At 42.4% G+C, this 15,550-nt stretch overlaps 1 long non-coding RNA gene across 1 annotated transcript; it reads right to left on the bottom strand.

Moving 5' to 3' along the window:
* Positions 1–6,698: 6,698 nt before the first annotated feature.
* LOC134107874 (uncharacterized) lies at positions 6,699–8,137 on the bottom strand. The gene is made up of 5 exons (XR_009942847.1): positions 8,050–8,137; positions 7,688–7,741; positions 7,555–7,617; positions 7,310–7,369; positions 6,699–6,950 (listed from the first exon to the last, which is right to left on the bottom strand). It is a non-coding gene; the product is annotated as an uncharacterized LOC134107874 (long non-coding RNA).
* Positions 8,138–15,550: the final 7,413 nt, after the last annotated feature.

Here is a 15,550-nt window from a genome sequence, read left to right as displayed (position 1 = left end):
ACGTAATAAACTGCAGACAGTAAAAGATAAATAACAGTAAGATGTGTCCTTGTGTAGACATTATTGTAAATATGTTTAAAATTGTAATTTCAATGACACGTTCTAGTTTATTCCATGGAAGTATAGGAATACACACACACACACACACACACACTAATCCAGGCATGACGCAATCCTCTCAGTAACTGTATGTCATCATCAGCGAGACGTCCTCCGGGAGGAAGCAACACACTACTAGATGTTGCCCAATGGACACACTGGACCATCTGCATTATCCACTCGACAGCAAAGAAACAGCCAGTAAACACACACTGGCTGATGTAACGCAGCGTTGTTGTTGTGGTGAAATATGAAATCAATGCAGCACCTCTGTGTATCACTCATGTAACCAGTGGTCTGTGAGGACTGGATTCTGGATTTAACTCATTACTCACTACAGCTGCTTGATACTATTTACATGTGTGTTAGCTCAACAAGCTGATTTAGTTCTCCTCATCACATTACATTACATTATTAAGTCACATGTTAGCGTGACGTCATTTCTGATTCCCCATTTCTGAGGTAAACTTAGAGCAGCCATAGTTTTTTTCTTTAGAATAAGTTCCTGTTCGTGGTCTGCCCATGTGACCCTCTGACAGCTGGTGCTCACACACACTTTGCTGTCATTTGATCTGTGTGCATCTAATACACACACTGATGCACACACCAATACATAAGCAGCTGAATAATCTCTGTGTGTGTGTGTGTGTGTGTGTGTGTGGCAGTGCACAGGCTGGTGTGGAGGTGAGTGGATGGAGAGACTGAAATAAAAGACACACGGCTCCTGAATATTTCAGGTGGGTAGAAGCACTGAGGGATGAATGAAGGCACAGATGGGTGGATGGAGTTCTGCTGTTCACACTAAAGACATAATCCTCTGCTGTGAGAGACTGACATCTAGTGGTAGAAAGGTGGAGCAACACACACACACACACACACACCTGCATGGAGCCGTGTGTGGGATGCAGGTCGGACGTCTTCTGCTCCGTGGATGTTGCAGACGTTATTGATGCCACTCTCACACGGGGACAACTGTGTGCTACCAGGACCCACAAGACCAGCAATCGACTGCTACACAAACCTCTCGCACTGATTGGCTGCGACCTTTGAACTCTTTATCAGCGTAACCCCCACGTTCTTATCAAGGGTTTCTGATGGGAAAGAAAGAGAATCCGTTGAGGTTGTCACTGTACAACCTCCACCTTAAGCCTTACAGCTGATCTGATGAAGATCATATTTGTATTAATATTTAATGTGAAAGAGTTTGGTGATGAACTCACAACCATCAGGCGACATCACGTGTCAAACAAACTGAAAAGAACAAGAAACGAGCAATTTCGTCAGAAATATCGGAGTTCATTGAGTCACTGATGGTTAATGTTTCAGTTTGAATACAGACACGACTAATAATTACTCAACCAAAGCTCCAAGTCTAAGTTTAGGCTGCAGCGTTTTATTATAATCTGTATAACAGAAAAATACCCACTTTATTCAATCAAAATGGTTTTATAAATCTGCTAAAAATGGTTTTGCTTTTTCTACAGAAGCAAAACAGAGTAAATGATGTGGGCTACTGTTCATTGTTCTGTTCATGCTCCACACGGACAGCATTTGCATGTTTTACAGCGTCGGTTCCCCAGATGGACTCGAGCGTGCAGCAGGTCGCCGTCACCTTTCAGCGCTTTGTTTACTTTCACCTCCGGGAGTCCAAAAAATCCCACTTGATCGGGTCTCTGAAGCAGGATGCAGCACGGCGAGGAGCTGCAGGGCGCTGCTTTGGGCCCGGGACGCGCGCAGCAGGTTGACCCCCAACCCGACCCCCACAGCGACATGGAGTTCCGCATCAAGGGGCTGCAAAACAGGCGCTTCCTTCTGATGGAGATGCAGCGCTTCATGAAGAAGACGAAGGGGAACAGCAGCCGGAGCGAAGAGGGAAGTGAGTCGTTGAATCCTCCGATGCTTCCACGTCAAATCGTCTCATTGTCCTCTTTCTGTTCTTTTTGATCCAAATGACGTTCGGCGTATTGAATTCAAAACGGATTTGTAAAAAGAATTCCCAGGAGAGACAACATCTCAGCTCCTCTTTCATTCCCAGAGAACTTTGAAATGTAAAAATAAATATAAAACATTGTACTTTTGATCAATAACAAACGGGTTTATCCAGTTAGCTATATCTAACAGATGTATCTCAGTTGAAGAAAATGAGCATTTAGTTGATTCTTTCCCTGTAAAGTACTTTACTACCATGAAGACTGATCATTAGTAGTGAGCGATGTTGTGAGGGGACAACATGGAATAAAGAAAGACAAAAAAAGGAGAAATAGAAGATCTTTTACCCTCACTCTTTAGGGAGTTGATTTTTAAATACTATTTATTGCCATATTTCCAGGTCACTTAATAACATTTTGCCACATTTAGTCAGTTTTGGGCCCCGTTGAAAAGAAGAATAACAGGAATTTGTTACCTTGTGTCATTGTCAGGGACCAATGAGACGCCGTCGGGGACCAGTGAGACGCTATCAGGGACCAATGAGACGCCGTCGGGGACCAGTGAGACGCCATCAGGGACCAATGAGACGCCGTCGGGGACCAGTGAGACGCCGTCGGGGACCAATGAGACGCCGTCGGGGACCAGTGAGACGCCGTCGGGGACCAGTGAGACGCCATCAGGGACCAATGAGACGCCGTCGGGGACCAGTGAGACGCCGTCGGGGACCAGTGAGACGCCGTCGGGGACCAGTGAGACGCCATCAGGGACCAATGAGACGCCGTCGGGGACCAGTGAGACGCCGTCGGGGACCAGTGAGACGCCATCAGGGACCAATGAGACGCCGTCGGGGACCAGTGAGACGCCGTCGGGGGCCAATGAGAAGCCGTTGGGGACCAGTGAGACGCCATCAGGGACCAATGAGACGCCGTCGGGGACCAATGAGACGCCGTCGGGGACCAATGAGAAGCCGTTGGGGACCAGTGACTCGCTGTCAGGGACCTGGGGGGACAGCGGGCAGCTGTGTGAGCTGGAGGCCGTCCAGAAGGAGCTCGACGAGCTGCTGGTCAAACGCAGAGAGCTGGAGGAACGTGGATATTGCTCCGGAATAAGAGGTAACAAAATCTGTCTGAACATTTCTACTTTAGTAAGTATAGCATGAATCAAATGTAGCTCCCTGCTTCCTATGAAGACCTCAATGATGTCACTGTCGATGTTTTATTTGGGGTCAACAAGGCCTCAACCCCGCTCTTTATAAAGCTGAGACACCCTACGGGGGGGTCTACACCCTTCCGCCCCCCCAGCTGACTGCGGAGGAAGACGCTCTGCAGCGCAGGGGGAAGGTTCGGACTGCAGGAGACGTCGTTCCAGGTGAGTTACACGCGTGTAACATAAACAGTTGTGTACGAAGGGACTTTGGACTCCGCTGACCAAAAGTACAATATCTTCATGGTGCTTTATAGCACAAGATCGACTACAACAAGAGCACGAGCAGCCGCTTACGGTGATATGAGTAAAAAACATCAATGAATCAATGAATCCGTGTTTGTTGCAATGAGGTCATGTTAGCAGCTAGCAGACATACAGCACCGGGAGAGATGCAAGATGGCCGCCCCTGATTGGTTTTCGCCTGGAGCCAATCAGAAATCTCTAGTGACATGTGACGTGTGGAAGCCCAGGACCGTTTTTGCTTCTCTTCAGGGTGGTGGAATGAGGCAAATCGGTTTTAAGAAGAATAACATTTATTTGATGTACTATAACAGACATCTTTTTTCAACAGTATACGCTATGACTTTTGTTTATTTCTTTTGACTCAATACATTATGACTCTTGTCGAAAATAGCACATACAATACTCTTTTATTCCATAAATCTTTTTAAAGTTACTGGTCCTATAAATGAATAAACTTTTTTTAAATTTATTGATTAATTGATTGAGTGCTTCTGTTTTAACGGGCACAGCTTTTCTGTCCCGCAGTGACTAAAAACTATTATGACATCAGAAGGTAAAGTTCTAGTATGACATAAAATGTCGTGAATATGTCATAGTACATAATAATGATGTCTTCAATGCCATGGAAAATGTATGATGATGAAAGTCCTAGTGTAGGCCATGAAACCAAAGACAGTAGGCAATAGAAGGTTTAGATAGAAGGGGTTTATTTGTACTGTTATTAGTACCCAGCTGTCCTCTGAGCATCCTCTTGGTAAACAGCTCTTCTCTGTCTCTCTCTTTTGGACAAGTGGACAGTCTCGGTCAAACAGCAGCTTTGACCAAGTGTCCGTCCTGTGACGAGATCATCGTCACGGAAACCCAAAGCCAGGTGGGCGAGGCCAAGTGGCTGGTCTGCCTCCTGTGCGTCCTGTCAGGGTGAGTCTTTGACCCCAGGTCACCTCGAGGTCTGTTTGTGTTTAATGGTTAGTATTTAGGACAAACTAGTTGTTGACACCGTTGCATCCTCCCTCCTTCCTTCCTTCCTTCCTTCCTTCCTTCCTTCCTTCCTTCCTTCCTTCCTTCCTTCCTTCCTTCCTTCCTTCCTTCCTCAGGTGTGTTGCAGGCTGCTGTTTAATCCCTTTCTGCATGAGCCGTCTGAACACGGTCCAGCACCGGTGTCCCAAGTGCCACGCAAAGGTCCACACGCACAGTCCCTTCTGAGGTGGAGGTGTCATATCTACACCCAGGCTGGCGTAGTCCAGTGACCACCGAGGGACCACCGGAGCGGTCTGGGGCATCGGCCTTGACTGTTGGACTCAAACGCTGGTCCTGGCCCGGTGTCGCCCGCTGGTAGAACCTGCACAACGGCAGCGGGGCCTTGAAGGTCTGGAGTGAAGGGTAAAGCGGCACAGAGGTCGAAACCTTTCCCCTGAGCCGTACTCGTTGTCATTAAACAGCTTTATTTAAAATCAACTGTAAATTCACAGTGACAATCTGTGCACAACATGGACCTACTTAAAGAAACCAACTGGGCTGAGATGATGTAGAGGTGTCGCTCATGTCTCTACACTAACAACTGGAAGGGATTGAGGCCTTTTTCTGCTGAAATTAGGACGCAGCTTTCTGTCAACAATCTAATGAGCTTCGTGACCGCTGTCCTACGCATTAGGGAAATATATCTGGAAATGTCCGTTACCTTGAGGGGCAAATGTAAATTCTTTGCTGACTATATGCAAATAGGAGCCAGTGTAAATACACAGTCAGACTAGGGATGGATATTAAACACTGATGCTTTATAATAATTCCAGTGCCTGAAGCACAGAACAACGTTTGATGGGAAAACGAAAGGGTTTTTTTATTCCCAAGATTTTTTTTTTCTTCAAATTGAACAATATATTAACTGTATGTATGAAAACATAAAAAATCGCTTTGCTTCAAACTACCGGTTGTAACTTTTTAACTTCAAACTATTAACAATGTATTAACTGTTTAGTGTTTACAGTATAATTACAATGCTTCCTGTCTATAATGTCCACATTTATATTATTATATTAATTGGAATTTGTGGAATATTAATTATTTAATTTTAGATTTATGCTCCTTGTGGAGGAACTAAAGATAAAGACGTAACCAGTGGAGGGTCCATAGAGGGCCACAGGCCATAACATTTTTTAAAAGATTATATTATTTTTTTATTATATTGAAATGATTTTTTAAAAGTCATTATTTGTGTATTTTTGTTTTTGAAACATGGAATACTATACTATACTATACTACTATGATATATAGCTTTGGGCCAACCTTCGCCGCCCTGCGCTCTCATCAGGGCGAGTCTGGTTTTAACAACAAAACGAAGGCGAGTACGAGCAGTATTCTTCCAGGAAGACCCGACCCAAACTCCGTACATTCTCTCCTCCAAGACGCTGCGCGTCGGGCCCAGCAGAACCCCCCAGCTGTCACATCATTGGACCCCGTGTGAAGTTTTGTGAGGCTTTTGAGTTTGTCGTTCCTCAACACACTGATTGGCTGTTTCCCCAAAAAGCCACATTAGTAGCGGCATCTCAATATATACATATACATGCTCTAATATATTTTATCTAAATATATTCATATTGACAATAGTTACGATATGGTAGTTATATTATACACTGAATATTGTTTTATATATATATATATACATGAATATAGTGAATTGTGTGAATAAGATGTTATTTTTGCATTGAAGAAATGGCTGCATTGTTGAGTCTTTTAGCGCATCATCGCCTCCCAGTGGTGACCCCAGACGCTGCATCCTTAATGCCTCCTCCTCCACTAACCATCAACTCACTTTCTCCACTCAGGTGCACTTCTGTGACTCTCTTCTCCCTCTCAAAGTTAGAAAACTCATCCATCAAGCCGCTTACAATCTAGAGGGCACCTTTCAAGTAATCACATGTACAAATAGCCCCAATGTTAAGAATAACTCGGCCAAAGGTGGGTGATATTAAATAGTAAAATGCCCTTGAGGGGATATTTTATTGGATAATGTGCACAGTTTAGCTGACGCTTTTATCCAAAGCGGATTACAATAATTGCATTTTAACCATAGAGATAGTAAGTAACAAGAAAGTACAATTTTCATCAAATAAGCAGTTTCAAATCATGTTATAGATAAGTGCCATTATAAGTAAAGCTTGTGATGCGTGGTTTCTTACAGCCATCAGTTGTTAAATGGAACAGTCCCTTCAAAAATGAGCCCTACTTTTTACAACATCCCAAGACGAAAGGTGGCATGTTTAATTTACTATTTAACTCTACAGTATAAAATAGAAGGCTATGAGCTAGGGGGATACAGAAAGCAAAACAAAAGTTAAATTTAAAATAAAGATAACGAACAGGCTCCATAAGATGGAGGAAGCATCATGGCTCTGTTACGCCAACGTAGAAAGATCAGTGTCTTAAAGAGAGGTTTCATGTTGGCCCCTTCTGTCCACACGGATGTCTTCATTGATCTGAAAGAGAAATAAAAAAATACTGTTTATTTAAAATGAGCTTAAAGGTACTTTACAACGTTTAACTATGTGAAATAAATAAATGGCTTCAGAATAAACGGTTTCCTCTTCTGCAGCACATCTGGATTTTTCTAACAATGAAAAGATTTTATTTTTGTGTGTTTGCCCATAGTGTCCTATTCTTTTAACTTTTGTTAAAAACAATCATGTACTGTTATACGTTGTCTGTCACTGTTTGGACTTTTTTCCTGTTTTATTTTGTAGTTTCATGTCTCTTGTTCCTGGGGTTAGCTTCACTTCCTGTCTTGTCCTGTGATTGTCTGCAGTGTCGATGATTGTTTCCACCTGTGTCCAATCACCTGCCAATTCATTGCTCTTCCTCTCAGTGGGGGGGTGAACCTGGGCGTACGTCACCTCCTCTAAAAAGTCAAGACACATTTTCAGTTAAATATTGACGGATGGATGAATAAATAAATGAATGAAATGCCTTTATGTTTGTACAGTAGGATGTGCATCTTGTTGACATCGGCCATGTTGGATGACGGTATGAACGGATTAAACTGAGCAGGCAGCACCTGTTAAACACTGTGATGACGTTGACTACCTGCAGCTGATGGAATCCTCACAGCTGAGTAAACGGGGATCTCGTCTGCTCCATCGTGCTTCTCTGTCACATGAAGAACAAAATCATCTCAACTGTCAAACCTGATTCTAACTATAAAAAGTAAATCACCTACCCTCCTTTTTAAGGCTTTTGAGCGCAACCTCAGAAAATGTGATGCTGGATTCATCTGAAATTACAATTTCATGTTTTATTCAAGAGCTTTTGAATTTAATTAAATTTGAGTCATCTGATTGTAATATTTCTAACAGTTCTGTTATGAACAGGATATACTGTATACAAAATGTTCAGGTTCTTCAGAGCCTTTGATTGTCAGAGACAAGAATCACCTGCAGAGCAGTGATGATGAAGACGAGGTCGTATCAATCATTTTAAATACACTTTGTATGAATTAAATAAACCTCTCAAACTGAAATGGAAATGTTAATGGAATAGAGTTAAGAACAATTTAATGAACAAATCAGGATTAAAGCTGACCAGGAGGAGCAGAAGCGTAAAGTCCGTCTTGAGTTTCACCCTGGTTGATCACGTGGTCTGCAGATGGGCTCTGATTGGTCCTCTGAGACCTTGTGGGTCCAGAACATGAAGTAAACACAGATGATTGAATGAGGAACATGTAAAGTCCTGATGCCATGTTCAGAGTGAGAGAAGAGAAGCTTGTACCAACCTGCTGGAGCTTGAAGCTGAAGAAAAAGGTTTCACATTGATCATTAATTAGTTTGTGTAATAATATCTGAGACTTTGACTTATTTCAGTGAAATCAGTCTCATATCAGAAGGGAAAGATCTCACCTTTTGACTTTCTGTAGCGACACAGAAACAGCAGCAGGAGAAGAATCAGTAAAAGTCCAGAAACCAGACCAAGAACCAACAGCACGGGAAACCCAGAACCTGGTGCTGCTTCTTCAGGATCTACACACAAGTACACACCAAGCATGAAGAGATACACAAACAATAGTAATAATAACAAGAATAATAAGACATTTCACTTATAAGATCTCAGAGTGCCACAGAGACAGAAAAACATACTAAAAACATACTTAAAATAAAGTAAAAACAGTAGTGCTAAACAAGTACTACAACACATACACTCAAATACACAAACATGAACCCTTGATCACATACTATTCACCTTTCACTGCTGCTCATGTTACACTTTAATATGATGTGTTTTTTACTGAACATACACATTATCAAACTATATTGTCTGACACAAACAAATGATTTAAAGATAACTTTTAATTCAGTGATACCCTTTGTAACTCAGATTGTAACACAGTATTTTTGCAGTTCTGTTTTAGAACAGGGTTGTAAATTAAAGCTTTCTAATATTGTTTTTTATCTGATTAATCAAAACAACTAATCGACCGATTAATCGATTATCGAAATAATCGTGTTACAAAACTCGTACTCACAGGCCACTGACAACCAGCTCTCTGCTGAGGTCAAATAGTTTAAATCTTGAGGTGATTTCCTTCCTCTACATTTATGAAAGCCTTCATGTGACTTATTGACTGCAGAGATGAGCAGCTCCGCTCTCATAGGGTTTGGGAGGAGTTTGTCGTTTCTATAGAAATCCACATTATGAAGAGGTTCTTCTGTCCTCAACCTGCAGCCAAGAGAGACCGAATGTCCTTTAGTCACAGGACGGACAGGACTCACCAGGATGACATCACCACCTGTAAAGAGACCAGAGGACAGGAAGTCAAACAAGCTGATGTCCAATGATGAGAAGACATGTCTAGTTGACATTTGTTATTCACATTCATAGAGCAGCTGAGCCAATAGCTGCATTTCATGGACGAAAGAGACGGCCCTTTGGTGACGTACATGCTCAGTTACATCTTTAGTTAATGCTCAATATGTGGGGAGACAAATGTCCACTTGGTGGCAGTGAGCTACAGAATGGTCCAAAAGGGACAAACTGAGCCCGATAACTCTACAGCTCCTCTGGTTTAAAGTCAATGGTGGACGTCTATGGTCATAAAGAGGAAAGTAAACCACAGAGACATATTGGATATTACAATGATATTATATGATATTATTATACTGCAACTAAGATTGTTGAACTGTTTGTTAAAACAAATATTGAGTTAAACTCATAATAACATCACTGTAAAATGTCATCTCTCTACAATAAGATGTGTAAATACTTTAGATATAAAACCTTTAACTGAGTAGAGACTCACTGTGTATAGTGATGTTGGCTGCGTTGCTGTACTGGGTTTCAGACTCACACCAGTACACTCCAGTACTGACTCTAGAGTCGGTTTTGCATGTGGATCCAGTCATTCCTCCCGAGAAATGACAGGATGACATGTTGCCATCTTCATCCATCTTCCACACTCTCCACTCAGTAGCGTTTCCCTCACAGCTCAGTGACAGTGGCTCTTTGCTGAAGTGCTGCAGTCTGTGAGGACTCACTGTGAGAGACGCTGCTGGATTCACACCTGAAGACACATCATTAGGAGACACACACAGGACAAACAATGTCAACACAAAAAGAACAATTATTCTCTTGTGCAAGAATATGAAAGTGAACAAACTCACCTCCAGACCAGACAAACTTCACATTACTATACTGAGTGTAAATCACAGGATCTCCTCTTCCAGCTCTGCACCTGAACCCTGCTGTGTGTGTCTGTCCATGAAGAACGTAGGAACCCTGTTCAGTCCCAGTGGTGCTATCAGGTAGAAGCTCATATATGTGGTTGTTTAACCCTTTGGGAACAGCCTTAAACCAGAAGAACCTCCATCCTGCAGACGGAGGTCCAACACTGCAGGTCAGAGTCACTGAGTCTCCTGGACTCGGCCATGATGGAGACACTGTGAGGACAGGACGAGGGACATCTGTTGGAAAGAGGTTTCACGGAATAAAGACGTGTTATGATGAGTTCTTAATGGATTACGTTCACTGCTGATGTCCTCCATCTTTTTATCTGTCGCTCTGTTGGATCTATTATTGTAATCACGATTTAATCAATAACTAATTAATCATTTGTCATTAGGGATCAAATATGGGATGGTGTGTCTTAACTGTCCATCTTTCTTTTGTTGTATTTGAAATGATCAGTTTATGTGATAATTGATCCTTTTGAAACAAAGCTCAGCTTATTAAACAGCATCAACTTTCTCTTATTTAATACATTATATTACAATAGAATTTCATCAAACAGGTTTATTAAATCAACATGTCTCATTACCAGTGGCGGCTGGTGAATTTTATTGTAGGGGGCGCTAAATAAAGATTTTTTTTTTTTCACATACAAACGAAGCATTCTGGTGCATTCTGACAAAATAATAAAGACAAAATAGAACATCTTACAAAGGCAAATGGGGCCAAGGAAAAAGTTTTAACTTAATGTATTTGCCTTGTAGAATTTAGCAAGATTAAGAGCAAATACTGTCACGGTTTGGGTCTGCTTCTTGTCTTAGTTTGTAGTTTTCATGTCTCTTGTGTTCCTGGGTAACTTCACTTCCTGCCTTGTCCTGTGATTGTCTGCAGTGCCTGATCCTTTCCACCTGTGTCCAATCACCTGCACCTCCCTTGTGTATTTAAGCCTGTGAGTCTCTGGTCTCGTGTGGCGTCATTACATGTCGATCGTTCTGTACCATGTAAAGTAAGTCTTTCGTGGTTTTCAAGTCCAGGTGCTTTTTTTTTTTGTCTGTTTTTTCTCCTCCTTCCTCCCCTTTTTTCGGTTGGAGTGATTTTGATTTCAAGTTTTTGACTATTAAAGTCCTTTTATTTTTCAACACTACTCCGAGTCCTCCCTCCTTGCCCTCGCACCCCCGTCGTGACAAATACATCAATAGAAATTGGGAATTATACACAAGTTAACATTCTAAGTAGTTAACAGAATGTGATTCTAAGTAATTACTATTCCCCCCCCCCCCCTCGCTCTCTTTGCTCCATTACGTATGACGCAAGCGCGAGCGCCAAATCCTCATTGAAAATGCATCGAAGGCTCGATATGCGGAAAAAAAAGTTTTAACATGAGAGTCAACGGGAGAATGTTTGGGCGTCAATGAATTTGCCCCGAGAGAGGCGGGACCATTTGAAACGTGACCTGAATCTGACGAATCTGATTGGACAATGACAGATAAAATGTCTAGAACACTGAAAACTACTTTTGCTGTGATAGATTTTGTTGAACCCCCCCCCCCCCCCCCCCCTCTTTCTCCCAGTTGGTGGGGCGTTACCCAAATCGCCCCCTTACACCATCTGCCACTGCTCATTACTATAAAAGTGCTTTAATGAACTTGTGATGGTAAAACTTACAGTAAGAGAGACTTTATTACTTTCTCTCTCAACTTTTATTACACTTAAATGTAAATGAGCCTTTTTATTTGAGAAATCATAAGGTTCATTTTTAGGATCAAATCCACATTCAACTGTGAGAGCAGAACACAGCAGCAGGAGAATGTGGAGCATTCTGGGATCTTTCATCACAACTGAACTTCAGCCTGAGACGTGTAAATTAAAGTTAAAGAACATTTTATGTTGTTATTTTTTGGTTGTTTGCATTTTTTGTGTTTTGCAATAGAAAAATAAAAACTCTTCATTCAACTTTACATTTAGACATTTAGGTATAAATCTGCAGCCAAACCTAAAAAACATCATAAGAGGAAACAGTTGAGTCTCTTCCACAGGCCACCTCATCGCACAAAAGACAAAAAGGAGAAGATCAAGATAAGAATTCCCACCAACTCATTAGTTCCTCATCTGCAGCAGCATGTTCAGATACATATATATAGATATATGTATAGATTTTATTTTTTGTGTAATTAATTAATCTTAATTCACATTGTAATTAATTAATCGTAATTAACGCGCTAAAGTCCCGGCCCTAATTTTAAATTAAACAAACAGTGACACTGTGAATCATGGTGAGTTCTGGTGTCTCTAGTGGAATCAAAGCTGACCTTCCTGATCCACATTTGGGATTTGATTCTCTCTCCTCAAGGTGCCGTGTGTCAAACGTGTTTATTTCTTCCGGGATTTATTCTCCACTCAGCTGAGGAGGACCCTCAGACTGGTTTAGCTCCATAGGGGAGTCGGTATGGATCCTCTCAATTCACACGCGGGCATCAGCACACATGTCGAAAAAAGTGAAATAAGGATCACAGCATAAAAGTAGTGAAATCAACTAGGGCTTTATTAGAAATGCCATTATATGACTTTACTTGACCTGCAATTGTAATATAACGGTATGGAACGGTTGTGGATTCCAGCCTGAGAATCTATGAGAATTGAGGTTGGATTCGAAAGCATCAACAGGTGTGTGGTGGAACAGTGCAGGGAGATAGCAGGAAGGCTGAAGTGTGGAGGATCCTCAGTTCAAACCTGCTCTCTCAGAAGGAGGGTTTGGTTGCAGTCAGGGCTTCAAACTGTAAACTTTAGGTTTAGTAAACAATCCCAAGGTCAAATATGAGAAACGGACACAATGAGGCATGTGCTTGAATAGCTCAAGGGAACAACTGAAGGGCTGCAGGCTCCAACCTGCTGTCTGAGGTTGGGAGTTCTTGGCCCTTCATGCAGACATCACTTCTGCTTTGAAAGAGTTTTGAGGTTTGAGTAGCAGTCTCAAGGTTAAATACGAGAAACAAAATTTTAATTGGTGCATGGTGAGGTAGTGCAGCACAAGAGCTGAGGAGCTACTGTCCTTACTCTATAGGTTGTGGGTTCAAGCCCAGTCTTAGGTTTGAGCCTTTGGCTTTGCTTCAGGTTTGAGTAGCAATCTCATGGTTAAATACAACAAATAAAGGGTTTGTTTGTGTGTGGTGAATTAGCACAGCGGAAGAGCTGCTGCCACAAGCCTGCACTGCATTTGAAGGTTGTGGGTTCAAGCCCAGTCTTGGTTTTGAGCCTTTGGCTTTACTTCAGGTTTGAGTAGCAATCTCAAGGTTAAATACAACAAACAAAGGGTTGGTTAGTGTGTGGTGAAGTAGCACAGCGGAAGAGCTGCTGCCACAAGCCTGCACTGCATTTCAAGGTTGTGGGTTCAAGCCCAGTCTTGGTTTTGAGCGTTTGGCTGTACTTCAGGTTTGAGTAGCAATCTCAAGGTTAAATACAACAAACAAAGGGTTGGTTAGTGTGTGGTGAATTAGCACAGCGGAAGAGCTGCTGCCACAAGCCTGCACTGCATTTGAAGGTTGTGGGTTCAAGCCCAGTCTTGGTTTTGAGCCTTTGGCTTTACTTCAGGTTTGAGTAGCAATCTCAAGGTTAAATACAACAAACAAAGGGTTGGTTAGTATGTGGTGAAGTAGCACAGCCGAAGAGCTCCTGCCACAAGCCCCTGCACTTGAAGGTTGTGGGTTTGAGCCCAGTCTTGGGTTTGAGCCTTTGGCTTTGCTTCAGGTTTGAGTAGCAATCTCAAGGTTAAATACAACAAACAAAGGGTTGGTTAGTGTGTGGTGAAGTAGCACAGCGGAAGAGCTGCTGCCACAAGCCTGCACTGCATTTCAAGGTTGTGGGTTCAAGCCCAGTCTTGGTTTTGAGCCTTTGGCTGTACTTCAGGTTTGAGTAGCAATCTCAAGGTTAAATACAACAAACAAAGGGTTGGTTAGTGTGTGGTGAAGTAGCACAACGGAAGAGCTGCTGCCACAAGCCTGCACTGCATTTGAAGGTTGTGGGTTCAAGCCCAGTCTTGGTTTTGAGCCTTTGGCTGTACTTCAGGTTTGAGTAGCAATCTCAAGGTTAAATACAACAAACAAAGGGTTGGTTAGTGTGTGGTGAAGTAGCACAGTGGAAGAGCTGCTGACATAAGCCCCTTCACTGCACTTGAAGGTTGATGGTTCAAGCCCAGTCGAGGAAAAAGCATTTAAAAAGCTTTTTGAGGTTTGACTCACATGCTCAAGGTTAAATAGGAGAATCAAAGCTTGTAAAATGTGACCAGGACTGGTAGTGTAGGGGTGCAAGCTAGAGCCCAGAAGCCTCTGTGCGCACCGCCAGTGGGTTCAAATCCCGCTCGTGCCAAGTCTTGAGCACACTGCCGCGGAGGTAGTAGTGGGGGCATTGTCCCCACGGTTGTTTCTGAGAAGTGAACCCTAGGGGTTATGCAAAAAGACAAGGCGCGTTCACTTGAGTTATGATGGCATTGTCAAGAATGATGAATCTTTTGCTACTGAATTGAATTTGATGTTAATTGCTTTGCTTTAGCCTTTTAGCACTTATTAGCCATGCTACATAGCAGAGGTGGGAACAAGTCACTGTTAGGCAAGTCACAAGCAAGTCTCAAGTCATTGCCCTCGAGTCCCGAGTAACCCAGGACGAGCTGATGTCATGCTGAGATGGGTAAAAGGGAGAGAAGTAAAGATGAGCAGATGTGTCTCATTCAGTGGTCACACTGACATGAAACTTATTACAGCCTCTGAGGGCATTTTTCAAGACAATCACATGTTTGTCTACTTCAGGGCATCCTGTGGACAACCTTAAACTGACAGTCTGGCACAGGGTGTAGATTTGTTTACCCTTTTTAGTGCATCCACCCTCCAATTCTCTGTTACATTCAAATTCAACTCACCTTTACCAATGCAGGAAGGATGAATAGCATGGTTGATCCTCCAAGATGCACCAATCAGTCTCTGGGGCAATATCCCATTAGGATTTTTTATAAATGTCAGTTACAACACTTATTAAAACGATGCTGTGATTAATCAATGCAAACAGATTGTCTCCTGCTTTTCAGAATTTCCTTGTACCACTCTGGCAGTTCTCTTGATAACAGACTCCTGGAAAAAGCTTATTTTAATGCATTTGTTACAAACAATGTAGCATCATTTTGATCAGAAATGATGGCTACAAATGTTGATTTGACAGACATTGGTTACGTGATGTGGCAACAGGGCCGATCTGCTGACGCTGTAATCATACAGTACATTAGAACTTCAAGGGTCATGATGGTCAAGATGATGTCATTTTTCGTTCTACTTGGTGAGACCAATACCAAAAGTATCATTAAGCTTTGCTCCTGCTATTG

The sequence above is a fragment of the Pungitius pungitius genome, chromosome 21 (genome assembly GCF_949316345.1).
Source record: "Pungitius pungitius chromosome 21, fPunPun2.1, whole genome shotgun sequence".
Lineage (NCBI taxonomy): Eukaryota > Metazoa > Chordata > Actinopteri > Perciformes > Gasterosteidae > Pungitius > Pungitius pungitius.
This window is presented reverse-complemented; position numbering and strand designations above follow the sequence as displayed.